This window comes from Aegilops tauschii, chromosome 5 (genome assembly GCF_002575655.3).
Source record: "Aegilops tauschii subsp. strangulata cultivar AL8/78 chromosome 5, Aet v6.0, whole genome shotgun sequence".
In the NCBI taxonomy this organism is placed as follows: domain Eukaryota; kingdom Viridiplantae; phylum Streptophyta; class Magnoliopsida; order Poales; family Poaceae; genus Aegilops; species Aegilops tauschii.
The window spans coordinates 89,003,967-89,023,979 of NC_053039.3; the positions used below are offsets into that span (position 1 = coordinate 89,003,967).

General features: G+C 40.7%; 1 long non-coding RNA gene across 1 annotated transcript; it reads left to right on the top strand.

Moving 5' to 3' along the window:
* The first annotated feature begins 12,979 nt into the window (after positions 1 to 12,979).
* Positions 12,980 to 19,746, top strand: LOC141023299 (uncharacterized). The gene is made up of 3 exons (XR_012184201.1): positions 12,980 to 13,565; positions 14,111 to 16,370; positions 19,085 to 19,746. It is a non-coding gene; the product is annotated as an uncharacterized lncRNA (long non-coding RNA).
* The last annotated feature ends 267 nt before the right edge of the window (positions 19,747 to 20,013 follow it).

Below are 20,013 nucleotides of genomic sequence, written 5' to 3' on the forward strand. Positions count from 1 at the left end.
GAAGCCGGCCCATTCCAGTGTCCTCCTTTCTCGTAGCCTCCTTGAACCCCTGGGGAAAAAAAACGAAAAGGCCCAAGGGCATATATTAAATATCCTTACAAACACACCCTTACATGAAAAAAAAATCACCCCTAAAAAATAGGAAAATAGGAAAATCAAAATCTTAGGGATGTCGAACTCTTCTTCCTCCTGCATCCACCGATAATGCGTCATGAGAATAACTCGATATCGTCTTTGGGCCTCCGCCTCGGCAAAGCAAACTTTTTGAAACCCGAGAGTTGGTATAAGAAGCGGTCGAAAAGTCATCGATGCAGACCAGAAGACGCCGGCGGCTGCGATCTACAAAGCAATTCGCTGCCTTGAAGGAAAAAAAAACCCCAAAAAGAGCTTGTAGAGACTCCAAAGACCACGAAAGTCGACCGAATCCAGGCGGATCAACCGAAAACCAAAACCGATCGAATACCGGAAGACCCGTCGGAGACACAACTCCACACGTCTCTCGTCGGTTGAAGACATACCAACGGAACATGGATAGGACGAGTAGAACACTATTCCTACCCTCGGGCAACACCGCCACTCCGTCGCCCCAAACCTAACATGAAGAGTCCCTAAAGAAAACCTGGAAAAAATCACACATCCCGATGTATGACAGGTCTGAATTTGACGTCGAGATCGCTGCCGTACAGAACCGTGCACCAACGCCCTCTTCTCCGATGATCTAGCCAGACCTGACCGTCGATGAAGATCTCTACATTGTATCCCTCCGGTCACCGCCGGTTTCACCAACGTCGTCGTGCACTGCCTGACGAAGGCCTCCGCTCAAGCACACATCTCTGTGATGGTGTCCTAAACTAGGGAGTACTCACCATGTCATCTCCCAACTAGGAGGTTCGGGCCGAGGACCCCTGTGGCAGTTCATTAGCGAACCACTTGGAACGGCCCATGACGCATATAAGGGAGATTTCACAAGTCTTGGTGCATAAGACGAGTACTCCTATTATCCTAGGCCTCTTGTGTACTATATAAACTGAGGCTAGGCTAGTCAATACATCTTCTCATATTCAATAGATTCATTCACATACGATCTCGAGGTAGATCATCTTGTACTTTGTACCCCATCCACGATTATGCATGGAGCTCAAGGGCTCAATGTTAACAATGCCCTCACGCAATCGTGCGGAATTTTCTGGACGGCGGATTTGTTTTGGCCACCACCGCCTCCTCGAGTATCGCTTTGGCGATTGCTTCAATAGAATTGTGCAGAACTAAGCCTACAACAACCTTGTAGTTCAATGGTTTTTGATGGAGAAATCTTCGGCAATCATCGATGTACTAGAGCCATGTCGAATTTGGGCACAAATCCGCATGAGTTTGGGACGAAGAGTCCAGCGAGCAGCTTAGACATCCTTTGAAAGATCCAATAGTTCATCAGCTACGGAATTCCTATGTCGACAACCCCTCAAAAATTTAGCTCGATCTGACCATTCAAGCTCAAGGACGAGTCCAAGGAGTGCACCAATTTTGGGATCTGATTTCTGCATGAAAACGAATCCGACTCAAGTTCATCTTTTTCATGAATGGGTTACCAGACGTCTTTCTTGGAGGAACTTTTTTTTCTAAAGTATCGTGTCTTGTTCTCAAACACGTAGCCACAAAATTTGAGCCTATTTCGAGGTGATCTTCACCATCACGTCGGTGTCAAACGAACCCGACTTTGTTGCTCTACAGATGCCGACCTACGCCAGCATCGACTGCATCATCACTCCATCAAGCCGGCATCAACCACGTCGCATGTCCACCTACAGGTTAGCCGACCAGGAGTTCCACGTCGTCAAGATGACACCGTCACCTCGTGGATTGAGCGGGTCAGGCGCGCCGTCACTTTATCAAGTTAGCATTGACCACGTCACAAATTTTGACATGCGTCGACATCACCCCGTTGTCACCTCATCGAGCCAACATCCACCTCACTGGCCTACTTCGGCACGTCGGCATGCGTGGGGGCTCTGATGTCACCTTACCGACCTGCTCCATCACCTTGGCTAGACCGGGCGCTTCGCCATCGCTTGATCAACTGGTGCGCGTCGGTCCTAAACAAACGGTTTTTAACTGCTTTCTGCGACGGCATTTGGAACCGTCGCCAAGTGAGTGTGTGCGATAGGGTGTCCTTCCCACACGACCCAGAAATCGTCGGGGATAGGCCCTCCTGGGACCCAGGCTGGGGCCGTGTGCGATCGGGCGAGGCATCGAAACCCAATCATTTTCGTAGGTATGTACATCCCACACGGTGAATCCCAGAAATTATTTCCGTAGGTATATACATCCCACACGGTGAATCCCAAAAATCATTTCTGTAGGTATGTACATCCCACATGGTGAATCTCAGAAATTATTTCCGTAGGTATGTACATCCCACACGGTCAATCCAAGTAATACGTTTCCGTTCTTATGTACATCCCACACAGTCAATCCAGGGAAAACGTTTCCATTCGGACGTACATCCCACACAATTTTATGTGTAGGCTCGTGTCTGAAAGGTGTAACTATCACACACGGTCTTCCTTGGTTAATTGTTTACTTTTATCAACTATATCACACATGATTTGATGAAGAAAACTGTGTGGCATTGGGCTATCCATCGCAAGCGCTTTTACTACTAGAACCGTTTGCAAAGATCCATGACACATTTGGCAGGTTTATTAGTTTACAATTAATAATTCCAGTATTACGCAAATTCTCATTTCATATCGAACAGCTGTTTGCCAATTTCATATCAGGCACATAAATATATTATAACATCACAGTACGGTAGCTACATGAAAACAACACAGTACATCATATAGCTAGTTCAACTTCATAAGAACAATATATTCATTTTCCTAATCGAGATCATCCAGGCTCGTCTTATCCACCTATGCTTTCAGTTCAGTAAGAACCCGTTTTGCACGGGCCAACTGGGAAAGTGCCTCCTCCTTCGCCAACACCATCTTAGCAAAGTCTGATTTAAAAAATCTGAGCTCATTCTCCACCTTCAACTTTTTATCGCATCTTGAAATATGCTTCAGCGTTGACAAGACTTTCTCTAAGCCTACGTGTGTTCTCTTCCTCATACATGCTCTAGAGCTTCATGATACGCCCATCTTGCATCATGCTTTTATATCAATATTTATTGCATTATGGACTGTTATTACACATAATGTCACAATACTTATGCCTATTCTCTCTTATTTTACAAGGTTTACATGAAGAGAGAGAATACCGGCAGCTGGAATTCTGGGCTGGAAAAGGAGCAAATATTAGAGACCTATTCTGCATAACTCGAAAAGTCCTGAAACTTCACGGGAGCACGTTTTGGAATATATAAAAATACTGGCGAAAGAATTAACCAGAGGGGGCCCACACCGTGGCCACGAGGGTGGGGGCGCGCCCTACCCCCTGGGCGCGCCCCCCTGTCTTGTGGCCCCCTGGCAGGCCTCTGGTACCCATCTTCTGCTATATGAAGTCTTTCGTCCGAGAAAAAAATCATAAGCAAGCTCACGGGACGAAACTCCGCCGCCACGAGGCGGAACCTTGGCGAAACCAATCTAGGGCTCCGGCGGAGCTGTTCTGCCGGGGAAACATCCCTCCGGGAGGGGGAAATCATCACCATCGATCCTCTCATCGAGAGGGGGTCAATCTCCATCAACATCTTCACCAACACCATCTCATCTCAAACCCTAGTTCATCTTTTGTATACAATCTTTGTCTCAAAACCTCAGATTGGTACCTGTGGGTTGTTAGTAGTGTTGATTACTCCTTGTAGTTGATGCTAGTTGGTTTATTCAGTGGAAGATCATATGTTCAGATCCTTTATGTGTATTAATACCCCTCTGATTATGAACATGAATATGATTTGTGAGTAGTTACGTTTGTTCTTGAGGACATGGGAGAAGTCTTGCTATAAGTAGTCATGTGAATTTGGTATTCATTCGATATTTTGATGAGATGTATGTTGTCTCTCCTCTAGTGGTGTCATGTGAACGTCGGCTACATGACACTTCACCATTGTTTGGGCCTAGGGGAAGGCATTGGGAAGTAATAAGTAGATGATGGGTTGCTAGAGTTACAGAAGCTTAAACCCTAGTTTATGAGTTGCTTCGTAAGGGGCTGATTTGGATCCATATGTTTCATGTTATGGTTAGGTTTACCTTAATACTTTTTTTGTAGTTGTGGATGCTTGCAAGTGGGGTTAATCATAAGTGGGATGCTTGTCCAAGGAAGGGCAGTACCCAAGCACCGGTCCACCCACATATCAAATTATCAAAGTACCGAACGCGAATCATACGAACGTGATGAAAACTGGCTTGATGATAATTCCCATGTGTCCTCGAGAGCGTTTTCCTTTATATAAGAGTTTTTCCAGGCTTGTCCTTTGCTACAAAAAGGATTGGGCCATCTTGTTGCACCTTATTTACTTTTATTACTTGTTACCCATTACAAATTATCTTATCACAAAACTATCTGTTACCTATAATTTCAGTGCTTGTAGAGAATACCTTACGGAAAACTGCTTATCATTTCCTTCTGCTCCTCGTTGGGTTCGACACTCTTACTTATCGAAAGGACTACGATAGATCCCCTATACTTATGGGTCATCAAGACTCTTTTCTGGCGCCGTTGTCGGGGAGTGAAGCGCCTTTGGTAGGTGGAATTTGGTAAGGAAATATTTATATAGTGTGCTGAAATTTACTGTCACTTGTTACTATGGAACATAATCCTTGGTATCTTCACCGTGTCAGTAGAGCAAAGAGTTGCTCCTCAACCTACTGAACCTACTGAAAATGTTTACTTTGAAATTCCTTTGGGTATGATAGAGAAACTGCTAGCTAATACTTTCACAGGTGATGGAACATTACATCCCGATTTACACCTAATCTATGTGGATGAAGTTTGTGGATTATTTAAGCTTGCAGGTATGCCCGAGGATGTTATCAAGAAGAAGGTCTTCCCTTTATCTTTGAAGGGAAAGGCATTGACATGGTTTAGGCTATGTGATGATATGGGATCATGGAACTACAACCGATTGAAATTGGAATTTCATCAGAAGTTTTATCCTATGCATCTGGTTCATCATGATCGTAATTATATATATAATTTTTGGCCTCGCGAAGGAGAAAGCATCGCTGAAGCTTGGGGGAGGCTTAAGTCAATGTTATATTCATGCCCCAATCATGAGCTCTCAAGAGAAATTATTATTCAAAAAATTTATGCTCAGCTTTCTCTCAACAATCGCTCCATGCTCGATACTTCTTGTACTGGCTCTTTTATGATGAAGACTATTGAATTCAAATGGGATTTATTGAAAAGAATTAAACGCAACTCTGAAGATTGGGATCTCGATGAAGGTAAGGAGGCAGGCATAACACCTAAGTTTGATTGTGTTAAATCTTTTATGGACACCGATGTTTTCCGTGAACTTAGCACTAAATATGGACTTGACTCTGAGATAGTAGCTTCTTTCTGTGAATCCTTTGCTACTCATGTTGATCTCCCTAAGGAGAAGTGGTTTAAATATAATCCTCCCGTTGAAGTAAAAGTAGTTGCACCTATTAAAGTTGAAGAAAAGACTACCACTTATAATATTGATCACGTTGTTCCTACTGCTTATATTGAGAAACCACCTTTCCCTGTTAGAATAAAGGATCATGCTAAAGCTTCAACTGTGGTTCATAAGAGTAATACTAGAACACCTACACCCCCTGAGCAAATTAAATTTGAACCTAGTATAGCTATGGTTAAAGATCTCTTGGCCGATAATATCGATGGGCACGTTATTTATTTCTGTGATGAAGCTGCTAGAATTGCTAGACCTGACACTAAAAATAAACATAGACCTGTTATAGGCATGCCTGTTATTTCTGTCAAAATAGGAGATCATTGCTATCATGGCTTATGTGATATGGGTGCTAGTGCAAGTGCAATACCTCATTCCTTATACAAAGAAATTATGCATGATATTGCACCTGCTGAGATAGAGGAAATTGATGTTACAATTAAGCCTGCCAATAGAGACACTATTTCACCAGTTGGGATTATTAGAGATGTTGAAGTCTTGTGTGGGAAAGTTAAATATCCTGCTGATTTTCTTGTGCTTGGTTCCCCACAAGATAACTTTTGTCCCATTATATTTGGTAGACCCTTCTTGAATACTGTTAATGCTAAGATAGACTACAAAAGGATGTAGTTACTATTGGTTTGGGGGATATGTCTCATGAGTTTAATTTTGCTAAATTTCGTAGAAAACCCCATGATAAAGAATTGCCTACTAAAGATGAAATTATTGGTCTTGCTTCTATTGCCGTGCCTCCTAATGATCCTTTAGAACAATATTTGCTCGACCATGAAAATGATATGTTTATGAATGAAAGAAGGGAAATAGATGAAGTATTCTTTAAACAGGGACCTATTTGAAACACAACTTGCCTGTTGAAATCCTAGGGGATCCTCCTCCACCCAAGGGTGATCCCGTGCTTGAGCTTAAACCTTTACCTGATACTCTTAAATACGCTTATCTTGATGAGAAAAAGATATATCCTGTTATTATTAGTGCTAACCTTTTAGAGCATGAAGAAAAGAAATTATTGAAAACTCTGAAGAAGCACCGTGCTGCTATTGGATATACTCTTGATGATCCTAAGGGCATTAGTCCCACTCTATGCCAGCACAAAATAAAATTGGAGAAAGACGCGAAACCGGTTGTTGATCACCAACGACGGTTAAATCCTAAGATGAAAGAAGTGGTAAGAAAAGAAATACTAAAGCTTCTGGAGGCAGGTATAATTTATCCCGTTGCTGATACTCAATGGGTAAGTCATGTCCATTGTGTCCCTAAGAAGGGAGGTATTACTGTTGTTCCTAATGATAAAGATGAATTGATCCCATAAATAATTGTTACAGGTTATAGAATGGTAATTGATTTCCGCAAATTAAATAAAGCTACTAAAAAGGATCATTACCCTTTACCTTTTATTGATCAAATGCTAGAAAAATTATCCAAACATACACATTTTTGCTTTCTAGATGGTTATTCTGGTTTTTCTTAAATACCTGTGTTAAAAGAGGATCAAGAAAAGACAACTTTTACTTGCCCTTTCGGTACCTTTGCTTATAGACGTATGCCTTTTGGTTTATGCAATGCACCTGCTACCTTTCAAAGATGTATGACTGCTATATTCTCTGACTTTTGTGAAAAGATTGTTGAGGTTTTCATGGATGATTTCTCTGTATATGGAACTTCTTTTGATGATTGCTTAAGAAACCTTGATCGAGTTTTGCAGAGATGTGAAGAAACTAATCTTGTCTTGAATTGGGAGAAGTGCCACTTTATGGTTAATGAAGGTATTGTCTTGGGGCATAAAATTTCTGAAAGAAGTATTGAAGTTGATAAAGCTAAAGTTGATGCTATTGAAAAAATGTCGTGTCCTAAGGACATTATGAAGGAAATATGCCCTAGAGGCAATAATAAAGTATTATATATTTCCTTATATCATGATAAATGTTTATTATTCATGCTAGAATTGTATTAACCGGAAACATAATACATGTGTGAATACATAGACAAACAGAGTGTCACTAGTATGCCTCTACTTGACTAGCTCGTTAATCAAAGATGGTTATGTTTCCTAGCCATAGACATGAGTTGTCATTTGATTAAAGAGATCACCTCATTAGGAGAATGACGTGATTTACTTGACTCATTCCGTTAGCTTAGCACCCGATCGTTTAGTATGTTGCTATTGCTTTCTTCATGACTTATACATGTTCCTATGACTTATACATGTTCCTATGACTATGAGATTATGCAACTCCCGTTTACCGGAGGAACACTTTGTGTGCTACCAAACGTCACAATGTAAATGGGTGATTATAAAGGTGCTCTACAGGTGTCTCCAAAGGTACTTGTTGGGTTGGCGTATTTCGAGATTAGGATTTGTCACTCCGATTGTCGGAGAGGTATCTCTGGGCCCACTCGGTAATGCACATCACTATAAGCCTTGCAAGCATTGTGACTAATGAGTTAGTTGCGGGATGATGTATTACGGAACGAGTAAAGAGACTTGCCGGTAACGAGATTGAACTAGGTATCGAGATACCGACGATCAAATCTCGGGCAAGTAACATACCGGTGACAAAGGGAACAACGTATGTTGTTATGCGGTCTGACCGATAAAGATCTTCGTAGAATATGTGGGAGCCAATATGGGCATCCAGGTCCCGCTATTGGTTATTGACCGGAGACGTGTCTCGGTCATGTCTACATAGTTCTCGAACCCGTAGGGTCCGCACGCTTAATGTTACGATGACAGTTTTATTGAGTTTTGATGTACCGAAGGAGTTCGGAGTCCCGGATGAGATCGGGGATATGACGAGGAGTCTCGAAATGGTCGAGACGTAAAAATCGATATATTGGACGACTATATTCGGACTTCGGAAAGGTTCCGAGTGATTCGGGTATTTTTCGGAGTACCGGAGAGTTACGGGAATTCGTATTGGGCCTTAATGGGCCATACGGGAAAGGAGAGAAAGGCCTCAAAAGGTGGCCGCACCCCTCCCCATGATCTGGTCCGAATTGGACTAGGGAAGGGGGCGCACCCTTCCTTCTTTCTCCTTCCCCCTTCCCTTCTCCTACCCCCACAAGGAAAGGAGGAGTCCTACTCCCGGTGGGAGTAGGACTCCCCCCCATGGCGCGCCTCTCCTCTTGGCCGGCTGCCTCCCCCTTGCTTCTTTATATACGGGGGCAGGGGCACCCCAGAGACACAACAATTGATCCTTGAGATCTCTTAGCCGTGTGCGGTGCCCCCCTCCACCATATTACACCTCGATAATATCGTTGCGGAGCTTAGGCGAAGCCCTGGGTCGGTAGAACATCATCATCGTCACCACGCCGTCGTGCTGACGAAACTCTCCCTCAACACTCGGCTGGATCAGAGTTCGAGGGACGTCATCGAGCTGAACGTGTGTAGAACTCGGAGGTGCCGTGCGTTCGGTACTTGATCGGTCGGATCGTGAAGACGTACGACTACATCAACCGCGTTGTGATAACGCTTCCGCTGTCGGTCTACGAGGGTACGTGGACAACACTCTCCCCTCTCGTTGCTATGCATCACCATGATCTTGCGTGTGCGTAGGAATTTTTTTGAAATTACTACGTTCCCCAACACATTAAAGGTATAAGAAGTTTTCTTGGTCATGCCGGTTTTTATAGGAGGTTCATTAAAGACTTCTCAAAAATTTCCAGGCCTCTGACTAATCTCTTACAAAAAAATGTTCCTTTTGTCTTTGATGATGATTGTGTAGAAGCATTTGAAATACTTAAGAAAGCCTTGATTTCTGCACCTATTGTTCAGCCACCTGATTGGAATTTACCCTTTAAAATTATGTGTGATGCTAGTCATTATGCTGTAGGTGCTGTTCTAGGACAAAGAGTTGATAAAAAATTAAATGTTATCCAATATGCTAGTAAAACTCTAGACAGTGCCCAAAGAAATTATGCTACTACTGAAAACGAATTTTTAGCAGTTGTATTCGCTTGTTATTAGAGGTTGTGTACCTGAGCATAAATAGGAACAGATCCTACGCAAGTGTCACTCCGAGGCTTATGGAGGACACCACGCTGGAGATAGAACTGCACATAAGGTATTGCAATCCGGTTTTTATTGGTCTACTCTCTTCAAAGATGCCTGTAAGTTTGTCTTGTCTTGTGATGAATGTCAAAGAATTGGTAATATTAGTAGACGTCAAGAAATGCCTATGAATTATTCACTTGTTATTGAACCATTTGATGTTTGGGGCTTTGATTATATAGGACCGTTTCATTCCTCTAATGGGTATACACATATTTTAGTTGCTGTTGATTACGTTACTAAGTGGGTAGAAGCTATTCCAACTAATAGTGCTGATCATAACACCTCTATTAAGATGCTTAAAGAAGTTGTTTTTTCGAGGTTTGAAGTCCCTAGATATTTAATGACTGATGGCGGTTCACATTTTATTCATGGTGCTTTCGTAAAATGCTTACGAAGTATGATGTTAATCATAGAATTGCATCTCCATATCATCCACAGTCTAGTGGTCAAGTAGAACTGAGTAATAGAGAGCTTAAATTAATTTTGCAAAAGACTGTTAATAGATCTAGAAAGAATTGGTCCAAAAAACTTGATGATGCATTATGGGCCTATAGAACTGCATATAAAAATCCTATGGGTATGTCTCCGTATAAAATGGTTTATGGAAAAACATGTCACTTACTTCTCGAACTAGAACATAAGGCATATTGAGCCATTAAAGAGCTCAACTATGACTTCAAACTTGCCGGTGAGAAGAGACTATTTGACATTAGCTCACTTGATGAATGAAGACCTATGCCTATGAGAATGCCAAACTGTTTAAAGAAAAAGTTAAAAGATGGCATGACAAAAGAATACAAAAATGTGAGTTTAATGTAGGTGATCATGTATTGTTATACAAATCTCGTTTAAGATTTTTTGCAGGAAAACTCCTCTCTAAATGGGAAGGTCCTTACGTCATCGAGGAGGTCTATCGTTCCGGTGCCATAAAAATCAACAACTTCGAAGGCATAAATCCGAGGGCGGCGAACGGTCAAAGAATCAAACATTACATCTCAGGTAATCCCATAAATGTTGAAACTAATGTTATTGAAACCGTAACCCCGGAGGAATACATAAGGGACACTTTCCAGAACGTCTCAGACTCTGAAAAGGAAGAGGTATGTGGTACGGTAAGTAAACCGACTCCAAAACAGTTATAATAGCAATTTTTCTCCGTTTTGAAATATCTATTTATATATAAAAAGTATTTGATGGGCTACCAAAAAATAGATAAATATCCTAGAAAATCACACAAAAAATAGAAATATCTGGCCTTTAATTTAATATATTAGAAAACAACAACCGTTAGATCCACTGTAAAACCAAATAAATTACCCACCCTGCCATCCTCTCTAAATTACCCACCATTGCCATTACATAATACTATGTCTAACAAAATCCCTCAAAACAATAATCTTCCTGCCAACGATGGATCTTCTTAACCTAAAGAAATAATATATCTCATGCATGTATGCTTCTCTCCTAGAGACTTTCCACGCCATGGTTCTGCATGTTCGTACATCTCTCTTCCATGCGACTTGATGCTCAGCCGTCGCCCAAATCCAACTCATTAGCAGAAGTCACAGCAGATCCCAAATCCAACTCATCAGGAGCAAATCATGGCAGATCACGTCAATCCGCAGTACATCTCTCTTCCTTGGCACGTTCTATTATTCAGCTGGCGGTGCATGTGATACATCAGCTGATGGAGCAGCTTCATTGACGCCAACCCCTCGAAGACGATCGGCAACTAGCACGACTACAACATCAACTAGATCGACAGGTACTCACGCGACACCGATCTCTGTCTCGAGCGCGTCAACATGTACGAAGCGAAGCTAGCGACTGCCGAAGTGCCGATATACATGCCCCAGGCGGCATACTGTAGCTAGGGCATACTGTCGACGCCGATCCGCCGCGTATGTCATGAGTACTTTCCACCGGAGCATGCACGTACGCAGCAAAAGATGGCTACCCTACCTGACCGATGTATTCCGCCGGAAGACACTCGGATGATGCACGTACACAGAAGGACCGATGAATCGGATGGACTTAGCACACACAAGCAAAAACGCTCGATCAGGCCTACGTAAGCCAACACAAATTGTCACTACATGCATGGCTCTTGAACCCACGGACAAATCTTATGCCTTGATAAGTCTTTGGCCAGTACAGTGCTGACAAAAAAAATAGGCCAGTACAACAGTGTTTGCTCCTTTTTGCTACACGAGTTTACAGGTAACCTTTAATTGTAGTATTTTTGCTGATTCTCTGGATGACCCCGGCATCCTGAAAATAGAATTGTACTGAATTCCTATTTCAACGTGTGCCATGCAAACCCCTGTCCAGATTCCGGACACTAGCGGGATGATTACAATCAGTCATGTGACGTGCACGTAGTATTGTTATCTTGATTAGAACTACATGATAATAAACTTGATAATTTTGATAACCCCATTGAAATTAAATCAAGGCTGCTATAGTTTTGGAAGCTGAGCCTATACTATGTTTGATATTATCAGCTCCATGTCAAATATAAAGAAAGCAACATATGTGTCGATTGTGAATTGATTGCAAATGAACACCCACCATTGTAGCGCAAAACCGAGTAGTAACTCTTTTCCTGGGGTTTTGACATGTTTTATCTGCAAATGACATCCATTAATTATAAATAATTACTCTAATCCTCTTAATGAAATGATAGAGCTCTTAACGGCAATCTCTGGAGAAAATATTGCTGACAAACCTGTACTTTATAGCATGTAGTTATGTTTATTTTAGAAACAATTATTTTTAGTCTATCTCCGTCTTTTCTGGTCATAGAACTAACGTCAAACATGCCTTGACATTGCTTTAGATGAAGTGCAAGAAAGACATCATCGCCTTGCGTATATATATATACACCTTCCCTACATGTATATGAAACGCAAGAACTCAGCAGTGGCGTTGCAGCCCAAGCAGGTCTTGTAGAAGTCGAAGTGGGGCATCTCGGCGTCGACCGCGTAAGTCAAAGTTGGGCATCCGATCTCCCGCGGAAGCACGAGTATACGACCATAGACGACACCCATTTATATGGCTGGCACCATGCAACGCTGGATAACGTGCCTAGCTCTGATTCAATCCATGTCTCCAAGACAGATCAACAAATTAACGGAATCAATAACTCCCGAACGTGCTGTGTTTTTGCAAATCGTCCCGAACGCGGTGCTAGCCGTCGGCCGAATCTTGATGACATCCCCATGCCACGTCATCACGAGCGTAGCGTTCGGGATGATGTTGGATCGGCCGAACGAGTTTCACCACTTATCCACTCGCAGCTCCATTCCCCTCCCACTCGACACCACTCACCCACTCTCCCTTTTCGTCGCCGGATTGGAAGACGGCCGGCCAAATCATGGCGTCGCGCGGCGGAGGCGGGCCGGAGCAGCTGGGGCGGGAGCTGGGCCTCGAGGACGCTTGCGTCTACGCGCACGAGATGTGGCAAGCGAGCGGGGCGAACGCTGGGTCAACGCCCACCCGCGCTGGAGGTTGGGGACGCCGGCGGGCAGGAGAGGCAGGGGAGGCCAGACCCTTCGGCAGCGAGCACGGGACGACGACGAACGGTGGAGGTCCGGAAGAGGGCGGCTTGAGCGAGTCGCGGCGGCCGCCACGGCGCCGGCTTCTCCCGCCGACCTCGTCTGATGCGCGGCCGCCCGGAGTCGACGACGCCATCGTGCACCGCGGCGCCCTCCAAGGCGACTGCTTCTCCCGCCGACCTCGTCCGATGCGCGGCCGCCTGGAGGCGACGACGCCATCCTGCGCCACGGTGCCCTCCACGGCGTAGGCTTCTCCTAGCACAGCTACCATACGCTGCCCATGGGCAACGGGCACATCCTCATCATCTTCTCGCCGTCAGTTGAAGATAGTCTTCCTGAACAGGTTCAGTTTTATGTCACTAGCTTAGCACTGATGGTGATTTAGCCCAGTTTGTATGTTGCAAATTTTATGTGATTCATTTTTTCTCAGTCATTCATGAATTTTCAGAAACTGTTTTTACTTTCTGTTGTGATGCTAATTGACAAATATTGCATGCCAATCTTTTTTTGAAATTATAGTTGATGGCATGTCAAAATATGTTTTTTGCCATGTCAACCCAACTTTTGCTGCCATCCCAATTTAAATTATTTTTTTACCATGGCAATCATCATAGTTTGTTGCATGGAAAACACAAAATATGTTGCCATGTCGAAATACTGTTTTACATTGCCATGGCATATGTTTTTACTTTTTACCATGTCCCTGAAGCTGTGAGTAGTACTATTTTTTCATCGCAATTTATAGATGTTCTTCTCAATAAATCGTGACAATTTCTTTGTAGATGTCGCCATTTTTTCACTAGCTCCCACCAATTTTTTGTTTGCAAATTTTTGTAGATCTCGCTATTTAGAATTGTGTAGTTATTTGTCCAGGCACTTTTTTTGCAGATGATGAGATGCTAATGGACTAGATTTCCTTGGCAATTCTAGGAAACTATAGTTCATGGACACCCCCACAATGTACAGTTTATGACAATCAAATTATGTTTTTTGCCATCGAATCTCAAATCTTACATGTGTTAATATGTCCCCATCGAAACTTAATTGCCATGCTTGTGTCTTTTCTTTAGGGTACATTACAGATTTACAGATATATCACATTCTCTTTTGCCATGGCAACTTTTGATTTTGGATATGTCCCCATCGAAACTTAATTGTCATGCTTGTGTCTTTTCTTTAGGGTACATTACAGATTTATTGCATTCTTGCCATGGCAACTTTTTATTTTGGATATGTCCCCATCGAAACTTAATTGCCATGCTTGTGTCTTTTCTTTTAGGGTACATTACAGATTTATTGCATTTCTTACCATGAAAACTTTTGATTTTGGATCATAACGCAAATTTATTGTCTTTTACCATAGCATTTTTTTGGTACACCATGGCAACTAATCTTATACTTTTTGCCATCTAAACTTTCAAATTTTAGTTTATTGATCATGGCAAATTTAGTTCTCGGATCATGGCAAATTCATTGCTTTCTTGCCATGGCAACTTTTTTATTTTTTAAAATTGTCGCTGTAATTCTTTAAATTGTCAAAAACAACACAAATGGCAAATATTGCCATGGCAAGTTTTACTAATTATTTCACCTTTATTAACATGGCGAATTTAGCTAAATCCCCATGACAATTTTTAACTTTTATTGCCATGGCAAGTTTACTATTTATTATCCTTGGACAATTTACCTTTTATTAACATGGCAAATTTGCCTAAATCCTCATGGCAATATCTAACTTTTATTGCCATGACAAGTTTTACTATTTATTTGACTTTTATTAACATGGCAAATTTTACCTAAATCCCCATGGCAATATCAAACTTTTATTGCCATGGCAAGTTTTACTATTTATTTGCCATGGCTAATATACCTTCATTAACATGCCAAATTCACCTAAATCCCCATGACAATATTTAACTTTTATTGCCATGGCAAGTTTTACTTTTTATTTGCCATGGCTAATTTACCTTTATTAACATGGCAAATTTACCTAAATTCCCATGGCAGTTTTTAACTTTTATTGTCATTGCAAGATTCACTATTATTTGATCTTTATTAACATGGCAGATTTTACTTTTATTTTTGCATGCCAATTATTAATTTTTCTACACCATGGCAAAATTAACCTTTTATTGCCATGGCCAATTTACCTTTTATTTCCCATGAATTTTTTTATTTAATTTACATGGCAATTTTAATTTTTGTCACTAATGGCAAACATACTTCTATGCAGCATCGCAAGTTTTACTTTTATTTTGCCATGGCAAAAATACTTAGAAAACACGGCAATTTATTACTAAACAATAGATTGTGCATTTTTTGCTTTGTGCTTCGACAAATTTATATAGTAAAAATAGCATACACATTTTTAATCCATATTTTCTTCCCATCATGGTACAGATGCTAACTCCCATGATTTTATTTTTCCTTTTTGTGCCGTTGCATAAAAAATATTTTCTTGCCATCATGGTACGATGCAAACATTGTTTATAAAGATGATGGCAATTTTTTGTTTGAAACCATTGGGATTCTTTTAGTAGTATCTTGTTTTCCATTTTCTATCTATCATTACATTTTTTTGGACTTTTTCAGTGATGGCAAGTTCATATGCATCCACACTGCACATTTGCCATGTTTTTGATTGGTAAACAACAAAATTGCCATGGCAAATTCATACATTTTGACATCTTTGCAAAGAAGATCTTTCTGGTTCATTCATATTATAGAGGTAGAGATCTCATGGTTCATTCATACATTTTTATTTTTGCAGCATTTTGTGACTTATTTTCATTGCATGGCAAAATCTAGCCTTTATTAGTCACATCCAATTGTGGGCTTTTTTTGTCACAGTAAAAATTGGCACAATCTGGGCTTTTTTTTTCACAACAAAAGGCCTCTAGGCCCCCGAGGTAGGGTGTTCGGGCTGGGTGACTCTCGTCCCGAACGCATGCGTTCGGTCGATGCATCCCACAGGACCGAATGAGTCGTTTGATCTGGGGCTCTCCCAGACCGAACGTTCGGCAGTTATCGGGGTCCCAAATTAATTGGTGATAGGCACAATCACTATTGATTTGTTAATGATGCCAGCCAAGTTTATGGGCGTGCTTTTTGTGGACGTGAAGAGAGCGAGGATAATTCCTTGCAGGAGGTAATCAAAATGTAGTTTTAGTTCTTAACTTTATGTTGTTGATGCCTTAGCGCCAAACCAAGAACATTTCTTTGAGCCATAAGTTAAACTGTATTATAATTTACTTTACTTTACATATTGTCAGGTGCGCATGCATGAGTGGTTAATTAATAGGCAGATGGAAAACTGCATCAACCACATCTTGCTGTATATTATTTAATAGTTAATACAATATGACAAATTACTGAAAGAATTAACATGAGATGGGCAAACCATGGGACGCATAGATAAATTATACATCTCAAATATATATGAATTTTTTATATACAGGGGGTACAAGATGCACATTAATCGCTATTGTTTAGTTCAATTTGACAGATTACTTGAAGAATTAATGTAACATCATTGAATTGTTTAGTTCAATTTTTTCGAACATGTATGGAAGGTATTTTATATAGAGTACGGTCTACAGAGTGCACCTTGTCCATATTGTTTATATGAATAAATGTTACAGCACAAATAAAGTGGGGGATATCACGGAGAATTTTGTGAAAAAACATGACATCTTTTGCCAAATAGAAGACTTCTAGAAATCTAACCGACAGAATGATCTAATTTTGGCTATCAACATATAAATATATCAAATAAAATAACATGTGTAGGAAAAGTATTTATTTATTTTCTATTTATCTTTCACAAAAAGTAAGCATGTGCATCTACAAAATAATGCTGAACATTTTGCATCATGGATACCGTTAGGATGTCTAAAGCATTATGTATGTCAAACCAGACAAAGTCATTGATATCAAGAAGCATATACAAAAACCAATTAAAATGAGAAGGATTAGATTATTTAGTCACCGAACTTATTAAAGGGGATAAATTCTTTTTTGCTTTCCTATCCCCATTATAGGAAGATCACATAAACAACATGTTGGTCCTGCTTCGCTATATCCTTCATCATTATTTGGATCATAAAATATGATACATCTAATACGCACGCCTGATATTATATTGCATCAAAACTACAGGCTACCTCACAAGGTTTTTATTAATATAATAACATTAAGAAGAGACATATGATCATGAATATAGTACTTTAAAAATAGTATAATAATCATATGTCCTTGAATTAAAGATTACTAAGGATCTTACACGCACATGTCATATCTTATTTATCACAATATTTGTGGTAGTTATATAACAATGCCATTATGTATAGTGAACACCTAAAATCTTAAATTTAGTTCCTATCTACCCAACTAGGTAGGGTCACTTTGATTCATATGAGAAGTGACATATTCACCCCTTTGGTTCAAACGAACATAGAGTAGATTAAATGGATGAAAATTCCTCTAATACCAATTATATAGGAAAAATACATGAATTATACAATCCTACCACAACTATTTTTAAAACTTCCTTCAAATAAGAATGAGATCAAGGTCTTTACTAGCACAATAATATTTGAACTCTGGGTTTGATTTGGCCATGTTTCTTATTGATTTTGAAATCCGGCGAACTAAAGTGGTACTAAAGAAGATGCCCTCGCTACAACATGCATAATCAGCAGGTAAATGGATAACCCATATAAATTTATATATCATCAAAGACAAAACTATGGAGAGATCTATTGGGTTGAATTTCCAAAATGCCACCGATCACGAACAGTATAAGTGATAGTTCCAAATTTACTTTAAAACTTCAATTAATATATTCACGTTATTTCAATTTATAAAATTCTAGCCCGCGCATCGAGCGGGCCACTCTACTAGTTTAAGAAAATAGGAAAATAAGTAAGTTGTCATTGTTGCAAGCAATAAAAATTGCTCTTTAAATATGTATGATTTATTAGTGTGGAGAAAAGAAGCTTTATACGATCTTGTGATGTGGAAGAAATAAAAGCAACAGACTGCATAATAAACGTCCATATCACAAGTGGCAATATAAAGTGACGTTTTTTTGCATTAAGATTTCGTGCATCCAACCATAAAAGCACATGACAACCTCTGCTTCTCTCTGCGAAGGGCCTATCTTTTATCCTTTTCTTATACTTTATACAAGAGTCATGGTGATTTTCACCTTTTCTTTTTATATTTTATCCTTTGACAAGCATAATGTGTTGGAAAGATCCTGATATATATAGCTAATTGGATGTGAGTTTTCATGAACTATTACTGTTGACATTACCCTTGAGGTAAAAGGTTGGGAGGCAAAACTATAAGCCTCTATCTTTCTCTGTGTCCGATTAAAACTTCATACCCATAAGTATTGCGTGAGTGTTGGCAATTGTGAAAGACTAAATGATAGTTGAGTATGTGGACTTGCTGAAAATCTCTTATATTGACTCTTTCTGATGTTGTGATAATTTGCAATTGCTTCAATGACTGAGATTATAGTTTGTTAGTTTTCAATGAAGTTTTTGATTCATACTTGAAATTGTGAATGAATTGTTACTTTAGCATAAGAAATCATATGACAGTATATATATGTTGCTGTTATAAGAATGATCATGATGCCTTCATGTCCGTATTTTGTTTTATCGACACCTCTATCTCTAAACATGTGGACATATTTTTCGATATCGGCTTCCGCTTGAGGACAAGCGAGGTCTAAGTTTGGGGGAGTTGATACGTCCATTTTGCATCATGCTTTTATATCAATATTTATTGCATTATGGACTGTTATTACACATAATGTCACAATACTTATGCCTATTCTCTCTTATTTTACAGGGTTTACATGAAGAGGGAGAATGCCGGCAGCTGGAATTCTGGGCTGGAAAAGGAGCAAATATTAGAGACCTATTTTGCACAACTCGAAAAGTCCTGAAACTTCACGGGAGCATGTTTTGGAATATATAAAAAATACTGGCGAAAGAATTAACCAGAGGGAGCCCACACCCTGGCCACGAGGGTGGGGGGCGCGCCCCCTGTCTCGTGGGCCCCCTGGCAGGCCTCTGGTGCCCATCTTCTGCTATATGAAGTCTTTCGTCCGAGAAAAAAATCGTAAGCAAGCTCACGGGACGAAACTCTGCCACCACGAGGCGGAACCTTGGCAGAACCAATCTAGGGCTCCGGCGGAGCTGTTCTGCCGGGGAAACATCCCTCTGGGAGGGGGAAATCATCACCATCGTCATCACCATCGATCCTCTCATCGGGAGGGGGTCAATCTCCATCAACATCTTCACCAGCACCATCTCATCTCAAACCCTAGTTCATCTCTTGTATCCAATCTTTGTCTCAAAACCTTAGATTGGTACCTGTGGGTTACTAGTAGTGTTGATTACTCCTTGTAGTTGATGCTAGTTGGTTTATTCGGTGGAAGATCATATGTTCAGATCCTTTATGCATATTAATACCCCTCTGATTATGAACATGAATATGATTTGTGAGTAGTTACGTTTGTTCCTGAGGACATGGGAGAAGTCTTGCTATAAGTAGTCATGTGAATTTGGTATTCATTCGATATTTTGATGAGATGTATGTTGTCTCTCCTCTAGTGGTGTCATGTGAACGTCGACTACATGACACTTCACCATTGTTTGGGCCTAGGGGAAGGCATTGGGAAGTAATAAGTAGATGATGGGTTGCTAGAGTGACAGAAGCTTAAACCCTAGTTTATGAGTTGCTTCGTAAGGGGCTGATTTGGATCCATATGTTTC